Source organism: Felis catus, chromosome B3 (assembly GCF_018350175.1).
Source record: "Felis catus isolate Fca126 chromosome B3, F.catus_Fca126_mat1.0, whole genome shotgun sequence".
Taxonomy (NCBI): Eukaryota; Metazoa; Chordata; class Mammalia; order Carnivora; family Felidae; genus Felis; species Felis catus.
Genome location: NC_058373.1, coordinates 4,044,213 through 4,069,374, shown reverse-complemented (window position 1 = coordinate 4,069,374; position 25,162 = coordinate 4,044,213). Strand labels below are relative to the sequence as shown.

Here is a 25,162-nt window from a genome sequence, read left to right as displayed (position 1 = left end):
TCCATCTGGGAAGATGAAAAAGTCCTGGAGGCGGATGGTAGTAACAGGTGCAGAGCACGGTGAATGTTTTCGACGGCGCTGAATTGCAAATACGTTTAGAAATAGTTAAAATGGTGAACTTTATCCTATTTTGCCATGACCGCAGAGTGTGAGGCACGGCCCCTGGGGGGGGGCTGGAGGGGTGGGGAATGGTGTCTTTAGGAGGACGGGGTGGGAACAGCGGGTGGAGAACCGCGCAAAGTCGCAGAGGAAACTGAACAGCGCGCACCGACGGGCAGGTGAAGTGCGGAAGCCGAGCAAGCAGAGTGGGGCGGACGAAAGCAGCGAAGAAGGCGGCTAAGGCCGACGCCTGTGGGCACGGAGGTTCCAGGCGGGATGGCCCACGGCATCGAACGGCTCCACGGAGCCACGGACGAGGACCGAAGACGGCCCGAAGAGACACGCGTCCACAGCGCGTGGTAACAAGTTACACCTTCTCGGTCAAAGAGGCACAGTGAATGAAAACGAGAGCCTTTCAGCGACAAATTAGAAAGAATAGGGGAAAAAAAATCAATCACGGGCTGCAAAGTTCTGAGATGGGCAGTAGTGACGGTCACGTAGCAAAATGAATGTGTGTCACGCTCCCAAACTGCACACCTAAAAATGGTTAAGGAGCCCCGCATCGGGATCTGCGCTGGCAGCTCAGAGCCTGGAGCCTGCTTTGGATTCTGTGTCTCCCTCTCTCTCTCTCCGCCCCTCCCCTGCTTGTGCTCATGCTCTCTCAAAAATAATAAACTTATTAGAAAATTTTAAAAATAATAAAAGATTTTGTTAAAAATCCAGGCTGTCAGAGTGGAATCCATCTGTCTCTTTTGCGTATAACTTGATGGTAGGCAATTTATCACCATGCAGCCCAAGCCTTAAAACTGTCCACTCCAGAAGCCAAGCATTCGCTTCTACGAATTTGCTCAGGGGCAACGAAGGAGGGTATGCAAAGATACTCAGGCAAAAGGAAGGCCACTGAAGTACTATCTATGGAAAATGAAAATAGACACACATACATGCAAAAAACCTTGTAAATAATCCACAGGCTCCAGAGCAAGGCACTCGCTAAATAAAGAACCACATATCCATGCAACAAATACCATTCAACCTTTACAAGCCGTAAGTGCCTACTTACTAAGATGGAAAGATGTTCCTTTTTTCTTTATCCATTATGATTCATTCTCTATTTCATCACAGTTCAATGATTTACACCCAGAAGTTACAAAATCAGGAGGCCATCAACTGTGGCAGAGTCCCAGATCCTTCTGAACAGAACTATCTAGACCTTGGAGGATTTGAATGTCACTCAAAATCTCTTGCTTCAGAGAAAACAATGAGAAAGAAAGAAAGAAAGAAAAGAAAAGAAAAGAAAAGAAAAGAAAAGAAAAGAAAAGAAAAGAAAAGAAAAGAAAAGAAAAGAAAAGAAAAGAAAAGAAAAGAAAAGAAAAGAAAGAAAAGAGAAGAGAAAAGAAAATTAAGGAAAAAACCCCAACAACCTTATGGGTTCCAGGACTCCCACAAAAGCTAGCCAATACTAGGACTGTGGATGTTAAGGACACAGTATTGAGAGAAAAGACAAGGTCACAAAACAGCATCATACTGTGCTCCCATTCTTACAAATACGAATACTAATATAAATACATATTTACTTAACAAATATTTACTCTGCAGCTACGTAAGAGGGCTGGGCTGGGCACTAAGAATACCCCCAGGAAACAAGTCACGGCCACTGCCTCAGAATCCAGGGAGCTCCTACCTGTCTGTGTTTGGAGCACCTGTGTGCGCAGGAGAAAGACTGTGGCATGGTGGCTATGCATCTGGAGTCTTCTCTGGCAGGACAGAGAACAGGTTTATTGACTGCACACAATGTGAAATGGTGTCTCTTGCTTCCCCAGCCAAAGGTCAAATGTACAACCACGTGGACCAAATAAGACAGGTGTGAGAGGGCCCCAGCACCAGCTGACAGATGGAGCCAGGCAAGAACTTTCTACAGCACAGCGCCTGTGGTTAACAATATGACATTGTAGACTTGGAAATTTGCAAAGAGGGTAGACTTACGGTAACTTCTTAGTGTGCGTGCACACACACACACACACACACACACACAAATAATAAGGATGATGATGATGACGAAGGAAGAAGTTTTTGGAAGGAATGGAAATATTTATGGCACAGACAGTGGTGACAGTTCCATGGTGTGTATGTATCTCCAGGCTCATTAAGTTGTATACATTAAATATGTACAGTTTCTTGCAGGTCAATGATACCTCAGTAAAGTGGTTGGTTTAAGTTTATTTACAGGGGCGGGGGAGGGAGCATGACCCGGGGAGGGGCAGAGAGAGAAGGGGGGAGAGAGAGAAGAGAGAGATTGATGAATGAATGAATGAATGAATGAATGAATGAATGAATCCCAAGCAGGCTCTGCACCACACAGAGTCTAACTTGGGGCTTGAACTCACAAACCATGAGATCATGACCTGAGGCGAAGTCCAGAGTCGGACGCTTAACAGACTGAGCCACCCAGGCGCCCCACCAACAAAGTGGTTTTTAAAAAAGTTTAGATAGCAAGGGGACAGAGATGACAGAAGCTGGTTGGCAATTTGGCACCAAGGGAACTGAGCCCCCAAGGTGCCCTCTGAGCCCCCAGGTGTTTGGCTGAGTATCTCTCAAACCATGGGCTGCTCTAGAAAAAGCCAGAGCCCTCATTTTTTCGTTATTATTTGGGCTTGATTCTACCTCACAGTTAACTCACTGGTTTCCAACCTCGTGACCAGGAAGTAGTCATTTATTATTTGTATCTTCCCCGTGGACCTCATCTATTGAAAGATTTTGGCCTTCCAGGCAGTATTTATGAAAGAAAAATCTGTTTTCTCTTATCCTTATTGATCAAAGTCACATAAAACTGCCAAATAGCTTTCTAATCAGCAGGATTTCACCAAGGTGGCCTCAAGGATTGATAGGATTCCAGCCAAAGACAAGGTACATTAGTTACCAGCTCCAGTGGTGGGAAGGGCTGAACAGTTGCCCTTTGTCTCGGGGAAATAATGAGACGTGGGGACACCTGTCCCTGCTCTCCCAGGCCCCCGGGCGGGAATGGCTGGACAGCCACTTCCCTTTGTGCCCAAGGACACTGAAGGTGCACCCAGGGGGTGCAGGCAGTGGGGAAGAGGGGTGAGGGGGGGAAAGGGGAATGGAAGGGGAGGGGGAGGGGACTAGGGGAAGGGTTGTGGGGAAGGGGGAGGGGCAGTGGGGGTAGGGGGAGGGAGAGGGGAAAGGGACTGGGGAGGGGTGGGGTGGGTGAAGGGGGAGGGGCAGTAGGGGTGGGGTGGATCTGTCCCTTGGGGGCAGGAACAAGGCCCCCGTGTGCACACACACGGGAGAAAATGACACCTTCGGAACTTAACTACAAGACTGAAGCACTGGATGTCTTGAGGGAAGAAAATCTAGAAAATAAAAATAAACCCGTTGTTCTAGAGCCGCAGGAGCTTATTCGGACACATGGATGCACAGGAACAGGGCACCTCCCCCCCCAGCCCTTGCTTTGCTGCAGTCCCACGCGTGCGGCAGGTCGAAAACATTTGCTAAACTACATTCTCTGGCTTTGATGTGACGTGGAAATTCTATCACTCGTGCCCAGCAAGGCAAAACCCCTGTTATGTCCCACAATCGTCAAGGGCAAAAGTGTAAACCAGCTTGTCTGGTTCAAAAGGACAGGGGTGGGGCCCCAAAACAGGCCTCTTCTGGTCCCTGGGGTCAGCCCTGGGACAGCTGCTGAGGACAAAGCTCTGCAGGAGGGAGCCAGCCTGCAGGACAGGTGCACCACCCTCCCTGCGGGTATCGTGGAGAATCCCCAAAGAAAACCCAGGGGGCCGGGAGCTGGCAGGGCTGTTGGAGCCCGCGCCATCCACACGTCCACCCCACTGCGCTCGTAGAGCCCTTCAAAGATCCAACAGTTGGCCGGGGGGGACAAGACGTGAATGCGGTACCACCCTCCCCCACCGCGCTCACCGCGCCCACTCCAGGCGAGCACGGAGCACAGAAAGCCGGCACCCGAGGGTACAGGTACGGGGACTCAGGTGTGGCCACCAGAGGTGTTTGCCAGGGACCCTGTAGGGCGGCGCGATCTCGTTGGGGCACTCAGATGGCCCTCCCACCCCAGCCTCGTTTCCGTTTACTACTCGAGTACCAGGCCCCTCTTAGCAGGGGGCTTGCTCCTTCCCAGTTCTTCTCCAGGGACTGTTTCCACACGCTCACCTCCAGGGCATCGAGAGGCATCTGTACCTGCGGCCCAGGTGCCTCGGCTGAGCTCTGCCCGCAGCTCTCCTGGCAGCCCTGTTCAGGGACTCCCACCAGCAGATCCACCCGCAAGCCAGAGACCCGGGGACCCGCGGCACCCCGCAGCCGGGGCCCTCAGCCTCCTCGCGAGCCGTGTCCTCAAACGGGGCACGGCCGCGCTGAGCCGGCTTGCCAATGACCGTGCAGCGTACAATCCCGAGGGCGTCCATCTCCGGGTGGTCACGAAACACCTGCATGCTTGCGCCCAGTAGCTGCCACACGGCAGATATGCAGAAGGTATCTGAAGAAAGGAGCGCCTTTCGCCTGTCCTTGGGCTGAGAGCAAAGAGCCTGTTGACAAGGAGATCTCCTCGAGCCTCCGGGTGCAGAGCTGAGCCTGGGACAACTGGAATGCCCGGGGGGTCACTTCTGACCATGACTGGTCTCGCCCTTTTACCCGTGTGCCATTCAGATACATGCCATGTGTCCGTGACGTGAAAAAAAGACTGGGAAACGCCAAACTGGATGAGTATAGCGTCTTTCTGTGTCTGGATCCTTTCTGTCGGTACATAAATAAGCTCAGGTCTCTCCCATCTGTACCGGACCCGCAGACCCACAAGTCAGCCCCCAAGCGCCCCCCAACATTCCTTCTCGCCCACAGGCCCCTGCTCCGGAAAGCACCAGGCCGCTCTCAGCAATACAGGATCGGGAGGCCCACGGGCACGTTGGGTGGCTGGCCTGGTGCCCAGCACAGTAAGGAGCCACCCTCCCTTCAGCACTGGGCCACCACTCTTGCACGGGAGGCCTCTGCCCTCCCCATGCATGATGATACATTCCTAGGGCAACAATTCAGTTCTCCAACTCTTCCAGCAAAGAGGCTCCATGGGTCGAGTGGACCTCAGATTCCAGCCTTGTTTACAAAAAGGTCAACCAGAAGTTATATGGAACGGCCAGTACCCGGAAGCGTTAAGTCAATAAATTAACACGAGAGTACGGTGTAACCACCTGAAAAAGAGAACATTATGACTATACAAATATTGTTCCCTGCAGAGCCAAGAAATGTGCTAGGCTCATATTTCTTCCGTACAGTTCCAATGTCAACAGCCAAGTGCTCCTCAAAGAAAAAAGGCTCCCAGAATCAAGGTCAAAGAGAAGCTTGTTCGTGCTCTCCCAACCGTTCAAAACACAGGCAGTACAGGGGCACCTGGCTGGCTCAGTGGGTAGAGCATGCGACTCTTGATCTTGGAGTCGTGAGTTCAAGCCTGTGCTGGGCAGAGAGTTTACTTAAAATTTTTTTTTAATAAAAGCAGGCAATATCTTAGTGTGCCTCATATTTGGAATAAGACATGCTGGTGGCTGTTTTTATTTTTTTGTGGGGTTTTCTGTTGCCTTCTTTTTCCTACTGAGAGAAAGAAACATAGCCCATCCCCCACAACCCTACTGTCTTCCAGCTTCTTGTGCGTTCTGTCCATCGTCTGGAATCCATTTCAGTGTCTGTCCTGAAGATATTATTCTTGGAACCAACGACTCTCAGTTCTAACTTGTACCAGGTGCTGCGGAGGCCTGCTGACAGCCGTCTGTCTGGGAGCTCTTTTCTCTGGACTCCTGGAAGCCACCAAATCTCTCTGCCTCCCACTGCCTCCTTCAGGGTTGTTTTCACCCTTGTTTTGCTGGTGTGGACACTCAAAATGAGTGGGAAGCAACCCTTAAGGACCTGCACATCTGTAACTGTCTTTATGGGGCGGCTGGGTGGCTCAGGTGGTTTAAGCGTCCGACTTTGGCTCAGGTTGTGATCTCGCGGTTTGTGAGTTCGAGCCCCACGTCGGGCTCTGTGCTGACAGCTCAGGGCCTGTAGCCTCCCTTGGATTCTGTGTCTCCCTCTCTCTCTGCCCCTCCCCTGCTCGTGCTCTTTCTCTCTCTCTCAAAACATAAACTAAAAAAAAATGTAAGGGGCGCCTGGGTGGCTCAGTCGGTTGAGCGTCCGACTTCAGCTCGGGTCACGGTATCACGGTCCGTGAGTTTGAGCCCCGCGTGGGGCTCTGGGCTGATGGCTCAGAGCCTGGAGCCTGTTTCCGATTCTGTGTCTCCCTCTCTCTCTGCCCCTCCCCCGTTCATGCTCTGTCTCTCTCTGTCCCAAAAATAAATAAAAAAACGTTGAAAAAAAATTTTTTTTTAAATGTAACTGCCTTTATACCTGACTGGTTTGGCAAGGTGTGTCAGTTCCCTAGGGCCACTGCAACAAATCAGAACTTGGTGGCTTTAAACAGGACCCTATTTTCTCACAGTGAAGAGGCCAGACGGCCGCAGTCAATGTCTCCGGGCTACAACTGCAATGCCAGGAGGGCCGTGCTCCCCACAGAGGCTCTGGGGAAGAACCAATGTCCACCCTCCTCCAGGCTCAAAGCCCTCCGCTTAGCATCTCCAAGTAATTCCCCATCTCAAGACCCTACTTTAATCCCATCCGCAAAGACCCTTTTATCATACATGGTCACATCTACAGGTTGCAGAGACTGGGATGGAATATCTACCGGGGGCGGGGGGGCGTTTTTCAGTCGACCACACCAGATATGAAATTTTTGTTTTCAATAGTTAACAAATGCTTTTCGCTCAGAGCCTTACTAGTATCCTGCCTCCGTTCTGATGAGAAGTTTACTTCGCTGGCTCTTCCTGACTCCTGACTCCCTGATGCTCTGGCACTCCACATGCCCGCCCCAGCTGGTCACCCCTAGTACCACAGCTTGGAACACCATCCACCCGCCCCGGGGCCACGCCAGACCAGCGCAGACTTCACTCCCACAACACCAACCGGCCCGCACTCCCAGCCTGGACTCTGCCAGTAAGTACGCTCATCCTCATTCTCTCCTACTAAACACAGTGTCTGTAGGAGTGCCAAGGAAAGTTCCAGGGCTGCCTGGGTGGCTCAGTCCGTTGAGCATCTGACTTTAGCTCAGGTCATGACCTCAGGGTTTATGAGTTCAAGTCCCACATCGGGCTCCACGCTGACAGCTGGGAGCCTGGAGCCTGCTTCGGATTCTGTGTCTCCCTCCCTCTCTGAACCTCCCCTGCTTGCGCTCTCTCTCTCTCAAAAAATAAACATTTTAAAAAAAGTGTTAAAGTTCCAGCTTTTAGCACGACTTCCCATTCCTGCCCTGGCTGGACCTGTGGGCTTGGTCAAGAGGCCCTCTGGAGTCCGCAGGGCGGACTGGCCCCCCCCCCCCCCCCCCCCCACCCCACCCCCACCCCCCCAGCCCCCGCCCCCGTACTCAGGCTCCTCTGACACACCGTTGGCATTACCATTCCCCAGCCTGCTTTCTATCATCCGGAAATGTGCTGCAATCTCTCAGCTCCTGCTAATTCCCTGCAGTTCCCTGCCGTAGGATTATGCTGCTAGTAATCGTTTTATTATCATTTTAATGGGTTCTGCGGAGGGAAGGCGGAGGGAAGTCGTGTGTGCTGAATCTCCCATCCTGGACGCTGAGTTACTCTCGTTAATTTTTCAGTTACAACTTGCATATGCTGAAGAGATAACAGACATTCTATTCTAAGCCCCTCGTCCTTGACTCCTCTTGGTGGGAGCTGAGTGGGGAGGGCGGGGGGGGGGGGCGGTACAGCAGGGTTCAGACTCACAGCCCACCTTGTCCGACCTCCGACTCCTGCCGGCCCTCCCTGTCCCAGCTCCGCTGCTCAAGGCGCAGATCTGCCGGTGCATGTGGAGGAAGTGGGAAACGGCATGCGAGTTTCCTCTTTCCAGGATTTTGTCTTTTAAACAAGCAAAGCGCCTCGGTGGCCTTCCCTCTAATGCCGGATGCATGCGTGGAGGCGTTAAATGAAAAGAATGGACAGCTTTAAATCGAGCACATCTTTTGCTGGTTCCATCAGTCCAAGAGAACCTTTTTACTCAAAAGCAAAGCCCGCAGGATACATCCCTGTTTCACAAAGGCCCAAGTTTAAAAATAAACACGGGCGTTTGAAGGAGTGCAGAAATAGTCTGCGCCCACAGTGCCTTACAGCACGAGGCATATGCGGGCTCGGAAGGAGCGAGAGGCCGCGGTCCACGGAAAGTTAGCCCTTGCAGACCTCAAACGATGACCCACGAATGAAGGCAGCCGTTTCTGTGCCGGATCCCCTTGTACTACGCCGTGTCGGCCGCATCCCATTCAAACCAACCGCAGGCGTCCGCCCTGTCCAGCTATTCACCAACAGGCTCTGAAGGCAGCCCCCGGAGCTGGAATTCGAATCCTCACCAGCCTTTGTCTCCACCTGACTTTGTGGTCTCCTCCCCGTCGATCCCTGTACCCAACCTCCAGGCTTGACAGAAGTCCCTGTGCCTTCAGGCGATGCCTCTCGTGTGTGTCCACCCCCCCCCCCCCACCGGTCAGAATCCTCTCATCCGTCAAGGCAAAGTGCAAACCAGTCCCCTCTTCCATCTGAAGCACCTGGTTCCACCACCAGACCGCATTCTCTCCCTGGAGCCCAACTCTCTGCACCCTCCCACTCTGTCTCGTTTGGGGGGGACCTAGTCGTGTGCCATACCCCCCACACTGGGGGAGGAGCCCCCCTTGAGCAGGGATTGGTCTTCATTTCCAAAGGCCCCGCAGGGCCTTGACAGAGGAAGAGCTCAAAGTTGAAGCCAGGAGCTTTGAGTGAACTCAAGTAGCAGAGGGCCCGGGGGACGAGCTGCCAGCTGGCGGGATCCTGGCACTTCCACAGGGTAGGAAGGCAGGTCCTTGCTGGACCGCAGTGGAAACTCTCTCTACAGCAGACCTGGCAGGTAACGCTCTCCTCCCAGGCACGCGCACACACATGGGCCCGAGACGCATCGACCGCCCCAGCTCCAGGGCTGGAGGCCCAGCATACGATACGGCTTCCCTACCGGCAACCTCCTCCCTAATCCCCAGTGTGCGGCACAGGTGACCTCTTCCGATGTGCCCTGCCTGGCCTGAAAGCACAACTCTGCCAGCGTGAGCTCGATGGCCACTGACCACACCTTCTGTGCCGTGTCACAGCCAGAACCTGGCAGCAGTAAATGTGTCTCGACAGAGGAGAGAGAGGGCCGCCTGGGTGGCTCAATCGGTTGAGTGTCTGACTTCAGCTCAGGTCATGATCTCGTGGTTTGTGGGTTCAAGCCCCGCATCGGGCTCTGTGCTGACAGCTCAGAGCCTGGAGCCTGCCTGGGATTCTGTCTCTCTCTCTCTGCCCCCCCCCTCTCAAAAATAAACATTAAAAAAAAGAAGAAGAAGAAGAAGAGAGAACAGAGAGAGAGAGAGAAAGAGAGAACAAGAGAGGACAGGAGCAAGCACCCAGCAAATACGTCCTACTTCTTCAGGTTTGGAAGGAAAACGTCCAGAGTCCCGGCAGGTCTGCAACAGACAGAAATAAATGCCTAACAGAAGCATGTCGTGTCCCCCGTCACTCTGTGGAATGCTCTGGTTGCTGTGTGTGGGCTCCAGGTCATAACCCACCCAATGTGGGACTACAGAACTGGGTCTTCTCTGGTTTCTTCTCTCTTTCAGAAAAGGTCTGATGCTCGGCTTTTAGCAGAATGAGGCAGCCGGCAGGTGCCAGCCAGCTGGGGCCCGTGTGTGCGGCCCAGAGTCTGGCCCCAGAACAGCCCGTGCCTGTTCCCTTGCACCAAGGACACGTCGCCCGTCTCCTCCAAAGGGCCAGATGGCTGTGTGTAGACTTCTCCCCACTTCATTTTCATCTTCTCCAAGTGCTCTGCATCAAGCTTGCATTCTCAGAGGCGCGGGTTTGTGTGCACACTCACATCTCGAGCGAAATTCATGCCCCCCTCCTCTGTGTGTTTTTTCAGGTGGAAATACCTTTCCATGGTCACACAGCAATGCCTCAATCCTCCCCTCCCGTCTCAGCAGAACCTCCTGGAGGTACTTCCGGAGGCTTTAGCAGGTGCCGTCTCCCACCGTGTGCCTTGATCCTGCTGGGCACTGACGTCATAGCTCACCTGATTTTCCCACCAACCTTGAGAAATCGGCATCTGACTGCTCACTTTACAGAGGAAAACAGAAAGGGGGGCACGATACAGTAACCTGCCCGATGCCATAGTCATTAAGTGACAGTCACCTAAAGTGCCTGAGCCCAACACACGGGGCTTCAGGCACCCTTCATGCCAGTCTATTCTGCGTGTTCCCAGTGATGTCCCACACCCGTGCTCCACTGACCCCCGCCCTAGATGGCCCGGCCACTCTCCCCTCTCTCCCCCACCACGGTCAGGCTGAGACGCTCTTGAGGAACTCGGCAGGTCCCTGAGCAAACACACTCATCCTTATCTGTCTCTCACATAGGCTGCCTTCCTGCAGCATCCCCACAGCCCTTCCCCAAGTCCCAGTAGGCAGCAGAGAGTCCAGAAAATTCTGTCTGAGCTCCAGTTCCTGACCAAGGGCTCACAGACCCGAAAGGTGCCTTTGAGGCCCGTCTGGACCATGTTGATCAACCAACCACCAGACCAGTAAGGTGGGGCTCACCTGTTGTTTCAATAGCCCGCCTCCTGGGTGGCTACAGAAAACCTCCCTTGGGCCCCCCAGGGTCTCTCTGCAGCCTCCCAATACCAAAACAGATCTCTTCTTCCCACAGCACTAAACAAATACCCTGGGAAACCTCCTTTTCTCCCAAGCTCCATGCACCCCACCCCCACTCCCGGCGCCAACGTGAGGCAGGCCTCCTTCTGAGTGCGGCCCTGAAAGTACCTACTCCCTTTGGCCGTCCCTGGACCACACCTTCCCACCTGCCACCCTCTCAAATGGCACTTCCTCAGGCAAGCTAAGATGCTGCCTAATGTGTGGTTCCCCCCCCCCCCCCCACCACCACCACCACCACCGAGCAGTTCTCGGAGACAACCAGCTGGGTGTCCTACAATCCACCTCAGTTCTGACACGGTCCACCTGCAGTCTCAGACCCCACGGGGCAAGGGCTCAGCCCACGTGACCACCCACCCACTCCTACTTCTGCCGCCAACTGCAAGTCCAGGCTGTCACCTGTGCTCCTGACTTACCAGCTGTACCTAGGAGGTTCCCACACCCCCTTCTTGGGCTCATCAATCTGCTAGAGCAGCTCGCAGAACTCGGAGAAACTCTGTACTCACTAGATCACCAGCTCGTTCTGGAAGGATGTCACTCAGGAACGGCCAGATGGAAATGACTCACGGGGCACGTCGTGGGGACGGGGTGCAGAGTCTCCATGCCCTCGGGGTGCGCCACAATCCCAAAATCTCCATGTGTTCACCAACCCAGCAGCCCTCCCAGCCACCCTTTTGGAGTTTCATGGAGGCTTCGTTACGTGGGCATAGTTGATGACATCGCTGGCTACTGCCAGCTGAGGCAGACTCCAGCCAGGTCTACTCCTCGAAGGGGGCAGGGACTGAAAGTTCCAACCACGTCCCCACAGGGCTGGCTCACCCCCCTCCCCCTCCCCGCCAGCCGCCTTCCTCGAGACCTTTCCAAAAGCCACCTCGTTAACATAACAAAAGACACCTTTCTGGCTCTCAGCTCGGGGAAATTCCAAAGGTTTTAGGAGCTCTGTGCCAGGGATGGGAAGAAGACCAAATACATATTTATTATAAAATACTGTATCACAGCAGCCCCCAGACCCCGACTGCCCGCCCTGTCACTCCCCCTTCGAGCACTGCACCCGGCCGGACCACTGTTTTCCTCGCTGCCCCTCCAGACACCTTTTCCCTCCCCCCAAAACTCCCCAGCTTTCAATCTCTCCTCTTCCGGCTGTCATCCACTACCCCTCCCAGTCCACCACTCTACCCCTCCCCATCCACCCCCCTACCCTTTCCCCCTCCCTATCCGCCCCTACCCCCTCCCCCTCCCCAGCCACCACCCTATCCCTCCCCGTCCACCCTACCCCCTACCCCTCCCAGTCCACCACCCCTCAGCGCAGCCAATCAGCAACCCCCGTGTCACTTGGTCACTTCTCCATGATTTTAGCTCCTAGGCCTCATCCCTCTGTCCTACATGACTCCAGCCTTCTCAGTCATTTCAATACACACACACAGATGAGCCTCCCCCCACCTTTTCTCTCCCCTCAGCCCCGCAACCCTCAGTCATAACCTGCCCGGTATTTGTAATTCCAGCCTATCCAGAATCTTCATTTCCTGCCTCTCCCTCTGCAAGCAGACACCCCCTCCAGCCCAGCCTATCATACTTCCAGCCATCTTTACCCACTGGTTTCCCATGGCACTTAACACCTGCCGCCCCCAAATACAACGCTTTGGCATACTTGTTATTTTTAATTAAGGTCACTTTATTTTTTTTTAAGTTTATTTATTTATTTTAGGGGAGGAGGGGCAGGGGGAGGGAGGGAGGGAGGGAGGGAGGGAGGGAGAGAGAGAGAGAGGGAGAGAGAGAGAGAGAGAGAGAGAGGGAGAGAGAGAGAGAGAGAGAGGGAGAGAGAGAGAGGGAGAGAGAGAGAGGGAGAGGGAGAGAGAGAGGGAGAGGGAGAGGGAGAGGGAGAGGGAGAGAGAGAGAGAGAGAGAGAGAGAGAGAGAGAGAGAATGAGAATCCCAAGCAGGCTCCACACTGTCAGCATAGACCCTGATGCAGGGCTTGAACTCACGAACAGTGAGATCATGACCTCAGCCGAAATCACAAGTCGGATGCTCAACCGACTGAGCCACCCACGTGCCCCTAAAGTTACTTTAGAAACATCAGGTTCCAGAAGGATAATCTGAGTCTTCTTTGTCTCCCTAAAAGCAGGAGGTGAATCTCCCATGTGAAGATGTCCTCCCTGGACCAGGAGGACGAAGGGCATCCTTATCACCAGAGACAGGAAATCCAAGGCTCGAAGGCTGTGTAACCAAACCCTGTTACTTCTTCACTCATCCAGCACACCAAGCTCAAACCTGTCTCCTCAATTCTGCCCAAGTTTATTGGTTCTTTGTCTAAAAGGTGAAAAGGCTGCCTGCTTTGGTCACTTCTTCGAGCCCCGTATCTTTGGGGCTCCCGTACATAGTTAACATTTTCTCTTCTTAATCTGTTTTATGTCCATTTAAATTATTAGACCAGCGAAGAATCTGAAAAGGAAGAGAGGAAAAGTATTCCTCCCTTACACCACAAAATTTACTTGTTATATTTGACTCATTTCTTAAAGTTTATTTATTTTGAGAGAGAGAGAGAGAGAGAAGAGAAGAGAAGAGCAAGTGAGCAGGGGAGGGACAGAGAGAGAGGGAAAGAGAATCCAAAGCATGTGGGGCTCAAACTCCTGAACTGTGAGATCATGACCTGAGCCGAAATCAAGAGTTGGACGCTCAACCAACCGAGCCACCCAGGCGCCCCTATTTGTTCTATTTTAACTTATTGTACGTGTCGTTCAAACATGAGCTTCATGAAGACAGGGTTCCTCGTCTGTCTGGTTACCGATATCCTCAATAAGTGAAGAGCTCTTAGTGCAAATATAGACACTAAACAAATACTTGTTGAATTAGTGAATTATAATGAACTGTTTTGTAATTACTCAACATCCACTTTCCCTACAAGGACAGGGCCAAATCCATCTCAGCCACTCTTGGAGGTACTCGACAAATATTACTTAACTGACCGGATGCTGGAGCACAGGTAGGATGTAAGGCACTCACTGCTGGGCTAACTGCTGTTTACAAGGTAACCTCCACCTGGAGCTCAGCTCCGCTCCCGCTGGCTGCCACCTTGACCCAGGCGACCTAAACTAAGCTGTTGGCTCTGATAAACCCAAGGACACACCAGAAGCCCTTGGACACAGAGACAGGAGCACATACAGTGGTTTCTGTCTCTGCCATGCAAAGATGTGGTCTTACAGATGAGGGGAAACTGATGGTATCAGTTACCAAGAACAGCTCCAGAGATCACTTGAAAATTTTCATTCTAAAACCCGATTACCTAGAAGACCCTCACCATGAACTTCTTCTAGGGGAAAAAAAAAACAAAAAACAAAAACAAAAAAAAAACAAAAAACAACCCACACTTAACAAGGTCCCATCTAGGTATCAGGTCAATTTCCAGCCTGTCTCTTCCTCTTCAAGCTGCACCTGCCATTCACCGGGTCAGTTTAACCATTCGTGGGTGAGAGACCGGCTCCAGGGAAAGGGGCAGATGAATAAACCAAACAAGTTTTACAAGATGCATGGAGAACACCACATTTCACTACTTCAGACTCAGTCTGACCCCTTACCTAGGATGAAGGGGCTTGAAACCCTCAACTTCTATGGAGACCAAGTACCATTTGATTGGAAAACCAGGCCTGAAAACCCCATCACTGAGGCACTTTTCCCAGTTAGGTCTCATGGGCAAAACCTTCTATTACAGGCGGGAGAGTCTCAGCTACAACATCACAGCTAGAGCACTTGGGAGGGGAGGGGAGGGGAGGGGAGGGGAGGGGAGGGGAGGGGAGGGGAAGGAAGGAGGGAAGGAGGGAAGGAGGAAAGGAGGGAAGGAGGGAAGGAGGGAAGGAAAGAAAGAAGGAATGGAGGAAGGAAGGAAGGAGGGAAGGAAGGAGGGAAGGAAGGAGGGAAGGAAAGAAGGAAGGAAGGAAGGAAGGAAGGAAGGAAGGAAGGAAGGAAGGAAGGAAGGAAAGAAGGAAAAGGAAGGAAGGAAGGAAGGAAGGAAGGAAGGAAGGAAGGAAGGAAGGAAGGAAGGAAAGAAGGAATGGAGGAAGGAAGGAAGGAAAGAAAGAAGGAATGGAGGAAGGAAGGAAGGAAGGAGGGAGGGAGGGAGGGAGGGAAGGAAGGAAGGAAGGAAGGAAGGAAAGAAGGAATGGAGGAAGGAAGGAAAGAAGGAGAGAGGGAAGGAAGGAGGGAAGGAAGGAAGGAAGGAAGGAAGGAAGGAAGGAAGGAAGGAAGGAAAGAAGGAATGGAGGAAGGAAGGAAAGAAGGAGAGAGGGAAGGAAGGAAGGAAGGAAGGAAGGAAGGAAGGAAGGAAGGAAGAAGGAAGGAAGGAAGGAAGGAGGGAGGGAGGGAAGGAAGGAAGGAAGGAGGGAAGGAAGGAAGGAAGGAGGGAGGGAGGGAGGGAGGGAGGGAGGGAGGGAAGGAAGGAAGGAAGGAAGGAAGGAAGGAAAGAAAGAAGGAATGGAGGGAGGGAGGGAGGGAGGGAGGGAGGGAGGGAGGGAGGGAGGAAGGAAGGAAGGAAGGAAGGAAGGAAGGAGGGAAGGAAGGAGGGAAGGAAGGAGGGAAGGAAGGAAGGAGGGAAGGAAGGAAGGAGGGAAGGAAGGAAGGAAGGAGGGAAGGAAGGAAGGAAGGAAGGAAGGAAGGAAGGAAGGAAGGAAAGAAGGAAGGAAGGAAAGAGGGAGGGAAGGAAGGAGGGAAGGAAGAAGGGAAGGAGGGAGGGAAGGAGGGAAGGAAGGAAGGAAGGAAGGAAGGAAGGAAGGAAGGAAGGGAGGGAGGGAGGGAGGAAGGAAGGAAGGAGGGAAGGAAGGAAGGAAGGAGGGAAGGAAGGAAGGAAGGAAGGAAGGAAGGAAGGAAGGAATGGAGGAAGGAAGGAAGGAAGGAAGGAAGGAAGGAAGGAAGGAAGGAAGGAAGGAAGGAAGGAAGGAAGGGCGGACGGGCTCTCATGCATCTTTGAGGCAAAGAGAGCAGACAACCACGTACAGCAAGAACCACGGACAAATCTGAGAGATCCTGACCTGCTGCCACGAAGAGGGTGAGCACGTGGGTTTTGCAGAACTTACAGCCCTGCTCCTGTCGAGATTGATACGGATACAACTGATCACATGTAGACGGAGGCCCACAGAACTGATCACATGTAGACGGAGGCCCACAGGGACTTACTTATTGGAGACGCAGAATGTAGATTCCTATCGCGTGATCTGAAACCCGTCTCGGTAGATGTGATCACAACGTTCATTTCAACGACACTAAAGAATTAAATCTTTCTGAGAATGTCCACTGAAATCTGAGAATAAAAGGACCCAGGGAGAAAGTGGGAGGCAGAAGGATGAGGAAGGAAAGACAAAAACGACGGCTCAGTAGACTCTGGGCGGAAGAAATCTGTGGAACACTCAGACAGATGTGTGAACAGCTGTGAGGGCACATCAGAGCAAATCCCTGTTTTGAACCCTCCCTTTTAAAGGCGTACTCACTGGGGTTCCTGGGGGGCTCAGGCGGTTAAGCACTCAACTCTTGACTTTGGCTCAGGTCATGATGTCGCAGTTCATGGGATCGAGCCCCACATCGGGCTCTGTGCTGAAAGCGAGGGGCCTGCTTGGGATTCTCTCTCTCCCTCTCTCTCTCTCTCTGCACCTCCCCCATGCCTGCTCTCTCTTTCTCTCTCAAAATAAATAAATAAACCTAAAAAAAAGATACAGGTGTACTGACAGAACTTCCCGGGGACATGTCCTTCTAAACCAAAGTTTAGGGCACAAGTTGTACTTTTTTTTTTTTTAATGTTTATTTATTTTTGAGAGAGAAACACAGTGTGAGCAGGGGAGGGGCAGAGACAGAGAGAGAGAGAGACGCACAGAGAATGTGAAGCAGGCTCCAGGCTCTGAGCAGTCAGCACAGAGACCGATGTAGGGCTCGAGATCATGACCTGAGCCAAAGTCAGATGCCTAACCAACTGAGCTACCCAGGCGCCCCACCATAAGCTGAGCTTTTGAAACAAAGGCCGTCTTCCTGGCCAAACTGCAGAAGTTTCGCGGAGCGTGAGCCTCAGAGGTCGAACGACACATCTTGGTCACCAGCCCCACCAGATCTGGCCCAGCGGTCTTCCCTTCACCAACTGAACCTCTCTGAACCCCGGTTTCCTCACCCATAAATCATAAACCTTTAGGGAAATACGCAATAAAGATAGTTCCCCTCACCCTGGCTGAACTCGCTCTTCTACAGAAACAGACAAAGATGCCACAATGACCGTCTGGCATGACCCTACGTCTTCCCGGCACGTGCCATTCTGTGGCCTCGGTGACATAGATCCTGGGCGATCACAGAGTGGGGCAGACAGCGGGGGAATAGCCGGCCAGTGCTGAGATCCCACCGCTGCTCCTGGAGGGAAGGCTTTCCGCCAGGAGTAGCCTTCTCTTCCCCTACACACGTTTTCCAGAAATTTCTACCAAGTACACACAGAAGCCAGTGCCAATACGACAGTGGTTGCGAGGATACAGGCTTGGCCTGAGGCCACTGTCCTCTCTCGTGGGCAGTCACGTGGCAGTGAGGGGACACAGAAGGCCAACTACACATAAGACCGTGACACAAACGACGGACGGACGGAGCCTCTCAGGGCAAAGCTGGCCACCGTCATCCTCTTTCAGGACATCGCCAGGGTGGTGCCAATTTCACCGAATGCGTGAAAGGCAGCTGTCGGAAGCCGCACCGATTTTCTGATTCTCCTGAGGAGAACCTCCGGGGGCGCCCACCAGGCTCTCCCCTTGAGGGCTCCAGCGTGACCAGGCCTGGGTGACACCCCATTCTCAGGATACTCTACTTAATTATTTAAGGAATGAGACATTGTTTCCTTTGTGGGCAAAGCTTCCAGAACATTTAAAATTCATGGGAGAAGCCAAGGAGTGGCTTTTTTTAGCTCCCTTCCTTAAAGCGAGTGGTATGGCTTTCAATCAGACTCGTGGGATTCCAATTCCAGTTTTCCAGAATATTCCATCCTTGGTGAGGCATGCCTGCTTTTAGGAAAAAAAAAAAAAAAAGATTGAAAGAAGAAAACAAAACATAAAAACAAAAAAAGAGGAAGCTCTGACAAAGCCAAACTCAATTAATCATCACTTTTGTCTCACAGGAGTCACTTGTCTGTGCCAAAGTAGGGCAGGAGTCCAACCGTCCCTCGGGACATGCTGGGCCCGCTAGGGGAGAAAGCTGTGCTCAACCCAGGCCCACGAGTGCCACAGGATGCCACACGGGGGAAGGGAGCCCAGTGCCACAGACCGCGTGGGTGCGTGACGAGGCCCACGAGGGGGGCTCCCCACCCTGAATGGGACTTGGGGGTAAGCTCAGACACCACCACGGAGAACACAGTCCCCACACCACAGAGGAGCCAGCTGAGGCCCCCGAACAGGTGGAGGGCCCACTCCCCAGAATGATCTTTAATTCTCGCGGCTCCAGAAAGGCAGGCTTCCGGGGGCCCCTGCAGCCCAGAGCTGCACACCTGAGCACCCACGGGGGCCTCGTCTCCCCAGCAAAGCTCAGCCCATGAGATGCTCTCCCTGAGGACGGAGAAAACCCGGTCACACCCCAAGCCATTCTTCATCAGAACAGAAGATCTGGACAGAGTTTCTGCCAGTCACAGCCCCCGACCTCCAGCTTCTGTCACCAGCCCGATGCGTACCCCACCTGTAACAGGTGCTCACAGGTTCCCCCAGATGCCCGCAGAGCCAAACCCTATGCCTCCCTCTCACTGAGCCAGGTTCCGGCAGCTGAGTCCACACGGAGCGAGCCCCGAAGGATGGCTGGCTGTCTGCATGGAAAGTGCTCTCCTCTCCCCCTACCCTCACCCTCCGGCCCCAGTTCTCCCTCGCCAGTTAAATGCACCCCCAAGTCTTTTCAACAGTGGCTCTCATCTCTTTTTGGTCAAAGACCCCTTTGAAAATCTGATAAAAACGATGGAAACCTCCCCAGAAAAGCACATTCGTAGAATTCTCCATGGAGTTTGGGGAAGGGGTGTTCACGGACCCCCGAGCTGCATGGAGAGACCACTCTTTAAGACACCTTCCTTCAGGCGCCTGGGCGGCTCAGTCGGTTAAGCGTCCAACTCTTGGTTGCAGCTCAGGTCATGATCTCAGTTCATGAGTTCGAGCCCCACGCCGGGCTCTGTGCTGACAGCACAGAGCCTGCTTGGGATTCTCTCTCTCCCTCTCTCTCTGCCCCTCCCCTACTCCCCTCGCACACACACTCTCTCAAAAATAAACAAACTTTAAAAAACAAAAGACAGCCTCCTTCAAACCCCCCTCTCGGAACGTGTCCAGACCGCTCCCGCTCCGCTCCTCCTGAAGACATCCTTGCACATGTCTAAACCGGGATGAACTCCGGTGCCAGAACCCAGCATCCAGCTGCAGAGCAAAGGAGACCATCACCTCCTTTATTCCTGCCGCGTCACACTTGACTGAGGTCTTCAAAGCGTCCATCAGCGTTTGGGACGAATGCATCTTCAGGGCGGACTCAACACGGAGCTCACCTTCCCACTAGAAGGCCCTGAGTCCCTCCCAGGCCCGGGGAGATGTGCCCACGACCACAACCCAGGACGTGAGCACTCCCCCCTTTCTCGGCCACTCGGCCCCACTCAGGCTCCAGGCTCCTCCCCGCACCGCCCCCTTCTCCAGGGACTCCCCGAAATCTGTCCTGAGGTCGGCAGGCACCGGCAGCCCAGCCGCAGGGGTGTTCCCCGCACCTTCCCGCCTTCCCCGAAACCAGGCCAGTCCCTGAAGGCCGCAAGGCCACGCACACACCCGCACCCACACCGCTCTGTGCCTCTTGCCTTGCAGGTAAGGAGAATACAGGGGAGGCAGAGGATTCGGGCCCTGGTGGCCCCCACACGTGGCTCTCACCATGGCCTCAGAGCCCGGCCATCCCCGCCACCTGCCTTGCAGCCAAGCTCACCAGCCTCCACGTCACTTCCTGCCACTGATCAGGGGCTTCAGCTCCCGGCCCAGCTTCGCCCTCTGCCCACCTCCTGTCACTGTCACCACACACGTGGATGACCCCCAACGCCCCGGACTCAGCTCCTTGTCCTCCGCTGCAAGGCCCTCTTTGCCCCTTCAGGGCGCTCTCCCACAGCCGTCGGCGGGACCCCTCGCCACCGGGAGAACGCCCCCTCCGAGGGCGACTTTCCAGCAGGAGGTACCTCCCACCCCACAGACTCCTCCAATCCTCTGCCCGGCTCGCTCTCCACCAGCCACCTCCTGGCCTCACGCTCTCCCTCCGCACCCCCTACCCAGCCTGGGGGGGTCTGTCCCTGCCACCCGTCCCGCGTGAACACCCTCCGCCCCAGCCTGGCGTGCCCTGCCGTCCACCTCCTCCAGGCCCACACCCAGGCCACCGGGCAACATCCCCAAAACTGGGCGGACACGTCTCCCTGTAAATTCCGGTTCTCTGACCTCAAACTGTCAGTCAGCAATGGCGCTCAAGCTTGGGGCTCTCTAGCAGGCCCGCCACCCACTCCCAGACAACCCGCACCTTCTTCTCCATGTTCCCACACCCTGCCCTCCACCCTGGCTCTCGGCACACGACCCCGCCCCATGCTTCTTGGAGAAACCAGGAGCACCACCAGAGCCCAGGTATCTTCCGCCAAATGCACACCTGCTGTATCTGGTCCCCTCCCCTCCTTCCCGTGGCAGGGCGCCTCCCTCGCCCCTCCAAGGCACAGCCCTTCCCCGGTGCTGAACCCCACCTCTGCCATCTTCTCAGGGCCGAGGCTCCCCTGTCATCCCTGCCAGCATCCACGTGTGCTGGGGCTCTCCTACCTTAGATACATTTGCTTGGTTTGCTTGCTTTTTTTGAGAGAGAGAGAAAGAACGAGAATGGGCAGGGGAGGGGCAGAGAGATCAGGAGACAGAGGATCCGAAGCGGGCTCTGCACTGACAGCAGAGGGCCTGACTGGGGGCTCGGAATCACAAACCATGAGATCGTGACCTGAGCTGAAGTCGGATACTCAACCGACTGAGCCACCCAGGCGCCCCTTAAATACACTTCTCCTTCACCGGCAGCCTCTTATGAGATCGTCCTACTCTCTGCTCCCTGAACAGCCAACCCCCTTCCCAGCCTCCTTCGTTGTCCCAGCACGAGGCTCCCAGCCCCACCTCACCACTGACCCAGCTCACGTCAGGGCCATCAGCAGGTGCCGCTGCCATCTGCTCAGAGTGCAGTTCTCAGCAGTGCAGCGTGGGGGGTCCAAGCCCTCCTCCCGAGACGCTCCTCCCCCAACTTCTTGGCCGGCTCCTCGTCCAGTACCAGCGAGGAGACAAGGGGTGCGCTGGGCTCGGCCCCCAGCCCCCTCCTCCCCTGCCCACCCTCCCTCCACCATGGCCTTGTCCCACCTCCAGCCTGACGTCTGCTGAGCCCCACATGCGTGCAGTGACCTGCCTTCTCCCCAGCTCCGCTCACCACCTCAAGCGGGACACGTGGATCCCTGACCTTGACTCCCCCGGCCTCACTCCTGACCTGCTCCTCCTCCAGGCTTCCCCACATCTCCTGGGTGCTTAACCCAGAAACCACAGGAGTCCCCCTTATTTCCTCCCTCTCTCTCATCCCTTACCCCACAGCTAGTCCCTCCGAAGGTCCCGGCAAACCCATCTCCAAGCTCCCATTCCTTCCCCTCTCCTCTGCCACCTTCTTAACCTCGGGCAGTGCCCTCCGTCACCGGTCACCCGGAGCCCAGGAACCCCAGCTCTTGCTTCAGCACTCACCCCCTGCCCGTCCAGGCTCCACAGAGCGCAGGGGGGATCTTCTTACAAGCTGAGGAGTGGGTCACCTCCCTGGTAAAACCCTCCGATCTCACGGACTTCAATTTCTCAAACACTCCAGGAAGCCCCTGCCCACTCTCAGTCTGTACACCTGCTCTCCCCTCTACCTGGAATGCTCTGTTCCTGTTCTTCACACGAGGCAGCAGCTTAAATGTCACGTCTTCGGGGAGGCGTGTGGAGCCACACGCTCCCAAGTCCGTCTCAGCCCTTGCGGCTTTCCCTCGCACAACCTGTAGTCATTTTGTTTGCAAATCCATTTACAACTGGTCTTTTGCTTTGTTTTTGCTTTTTTGGTAATGGGGAGACAACGGGAGTCTTTCTCCTTCACCAAAATGTAAATTCCGTGGTAAGAGAAACCAGGTCTCATTTACTCATTATTGATTCCATGTTGAAATGATGATGTTTTGGGTATACTGGCTTAAAATACATTGAACTCATTTCACCTGTTTCTATTTGCGTGTTTACTGTTTTCATTTTATCTTCGAGAAGACAGAGAGAGAGAAAGAGAGTGCAAGCAGGGGAGAGGGGCAGAGGGAGAGAGAGAATCCTAAGGAGGCTCCACACTCAGCATAGAGCCTGATGTGGGGCTCGACCCCACAACCTTGGGACCATGACATGAGCCGAAATCAAGAGTCAGATACTTAACCGACTGAGCCACCCAGGTGCCCCTCTTTTTGCTTTTTTTTTAATGCGGACATTAGAACATGAGAAATTCCATATGTGGCACTGATGTTTCTATTGGACTGTGCCGGTCTGGTTGACCACGATGGGGGAGACGCAGATCATGGTAATATGTTGACATAACCCTGCATTATAATGACATGTTTTGTGTGATTAACGACACAGGGGGGCATGGGCCAAGTCCTCAGTGTACCCAGAAGGCAGGCAGGTCAGGCTAGGTTACAGCAGGCCTGAAATGCCAACTAAGGAGGAAGAAGTCACAGGACCACTGCTACCGAGCCGGAGGCCTTGCAAGGAGCTTAGGTCAACCGTTCGATCCATGTGCCCAGGTGAAGGCTGACACCGGGATGACAGAGGACGTGTTTCAACATGGTCACAGGGCAGATATCCTAATGCCCATGCCAGCTCTGGTGTATTCCCAGTCCTCTGTGAAAGAACACGCAGTCTAGACATTCCTGTCTGCACAAGACTCTGTGCTCCCATCTCCTCCTCTCCCCTTCTTAAAGAATAAGGGGCGCCTGGGCGGCTCAGTCAGTTGGGCGTCCAACTTCAGCTCAGGTCATGATCTCACAGTCTGTGAGTTTGAGCCCCGCGTCGGGCTCTGGGCTGACAGCTCAGAGCCTGGAGCCTGCTTTGGATTCTGGGTCTCCCTCTCTCTCTGCCCCTCCCCGGCTCCTGCTCTGTCTCTCTCTCTCAAAAATAAATAAACATTAAAAAAAGCCTTTTTTAAAGAATGAGGCTCATCTGAAGCAACACGGTATTTTTATGACTCGGTTTCTCTGACCATCTCGGCTCTGGGACATGGTGAGACTCCCTGAATGGGGCTGAGCAGAGACTGACGTGCAGGAGCAACCAGCCCATCTTCCACGAGACACCTGCTAGGCCAGGAGGGGGCTGGGAGGGGGGTGAGTGGGCACCGAGAAGCCGCCACCACCCTCCTCCAAACCCTCAGGCGTCGAGCTCACCCTCCGGGTCAGCACATTAATGTTCGTCCCTCCAAGAGATTATCTGCTCCTGTGGAGCAAGGAAATCCACTTCTCACAGAGGTTAATAAACTTACAGATCTCATTACTCGAAGAGGTCATGCTGGCAAGAATTTTAATGCGTTTTTTAGAAAGGGTCTGGAATAATTATTACAACAGAACAATGGCTACTCGGAGGAGCGAGGGCAGAAAGGTGACTGATGGGGACACAGCAGCTCCCCCTCCGTCTGCGCAGCGTCCCCCCACCGTGGACGGCACGGCACTAGGAGTCCAGACAGGGTGGCGGTCTCTGTAACGCCCACCGTCTGGGGCCGGGACCACCTGCCTCTGCTCTCGCTCCCAGGTCGCCGGGCGTGTTAGCGAGTTTTCTAGCTGTGGTGACTGGCACCTTCACAGACTCACACTCTTGGGACCCTCAACTGAGCCCTCAAGGCTACTCACCAATGTGGATGTGCCTCCAGCTCACTCCCGGCCCCGACCTCCACGACCAGATGCACCAAACCATTTACTTCTTCCCGATCTACCCCGGCCCTCCGCTCGGTTCCTTAGCTCAGGCTGAGAAGGAACAGCCAGCCAACCAGATTCACCCAGCCCCTCGTTCCCCTTCCCGCCGTGGCCTCAGGATGCCTCCACTCCTGCTCCTTCGCCTGGTCTCAGGGGACGACCCTCCAGGGCCCCTCCGGAGGCTTACTCCTCCCCTGAGGCTCCTGCTCTAGCTGCCTCCTGCCCCCAGCCTCACCGGCTCTCGCTTTTTCCAGTATCTTCAATCTCTTCCTCTTCTTTGCCCTCAGCTCCCAACACGCTCAGTTTATCACACAAAGTCAAGCTTCCTTCCACCCTGACTCGCCCACAAGCTCTCCTGCATTTTCAGCCAGATGGTCCACTCCTCACCACATACCCACTCCTTGAAAGGCCTTAAATGGATTGGAGCTTTACTCTGGGCTAGAGCTCCCCTTAGAATCCACCCTGCCCTAACACCATTCCCCACACAGTGGTGGTTGGGGTACGCGTAGGTCCCCACCCTTCTCCAAGCTTTCCAAGGCCTCCGCCCAAGAGCAGCCGCCCGGCTCAGTGTCCTCTCTTCTGGCCTCTCTGTCTCATCTACTGGCTCCTTCTCCATCCCTTCAACTGTCACTCTTACCCAGAGCTGCACGGGTCATCTCCCTGACCCGTCCTCTCCTTGAGAGACCGAATCCAGAGGTGACAGCTCCCAAATCTGTGCCTCTGGTTCTACCTTGACTCCTGAGCTCCAGAGCCGAATTTCTACTTAGAGAGGCCACCCTGTGGAAGACCCACCACAGATGGGAATTCATCATCTCCACCCAAAACTAAACTCTCATAATTGCCCCCCACCAAAAAAAAAAAAAAAAAAAAAAAGTACACCTCCCCTTGTGTTCCCAACCTCAGCCAATGGCACACAGTCGAGAAACATCTGAACGGCTGGCAACCCAGCCTCTCCCTTTCTCTCATCCCAGCAATCAAGAGCCGTGGGTCCACTGGCCACATGACTTCCACAGGGGATCTGGCCCCCAGGGAGCGCATCTCAAGAACACGGACTTTGCTCTCAGACTCAAGCTGGATTTCCAAATTCTGCCACCTTCCTCTGGGACCTTGAACAGATCATGGGATCTCCCCAGGCCAGTTTCCCCAACGACGAACTCGAGGGCTGCTGTAGGAGTTCAATGGGATGTAGTATAAACACAACAGTTCCAACCTACCAGCATCTCAGGGACGGATGGCTTCATTTGTGCCCCAATTTAACAACTCTCTAGGAAAGATCCTCGAGCCCTCCCAGCCCCAGCGAGGCCC

General features: G+C 54.1%; 1 protein-coding gene across 6 annotated transcripts in view; it reads right to left on the bottom strand.

Moving 5' to 3' along the window:
- The window catches only part of HOMER2 (homer scaffold protein 2), a 115,709-nt gene that overhangs the window by 65,873 nt on the left and 24,674 nt on the right, over positions 1 to 25,162 (bottom strand). Inside the window, exon 1 of one of the 6 annotated variants that reach the window (XM_023254866.2) lies at positions 11,398 to 11,603. The exons of the other annotated variants lie outside the window; for them this stretch is intronic. The gene's annotated coding sequence lies outside the window, so the exon portion shown is untranslated. Of the gene's footprint in view, positions 1 to 11,397; positions 11,604 to 25,162 lie in introns of those variants that run through there. 6 annotated transcript variants of the gene reach the window in all.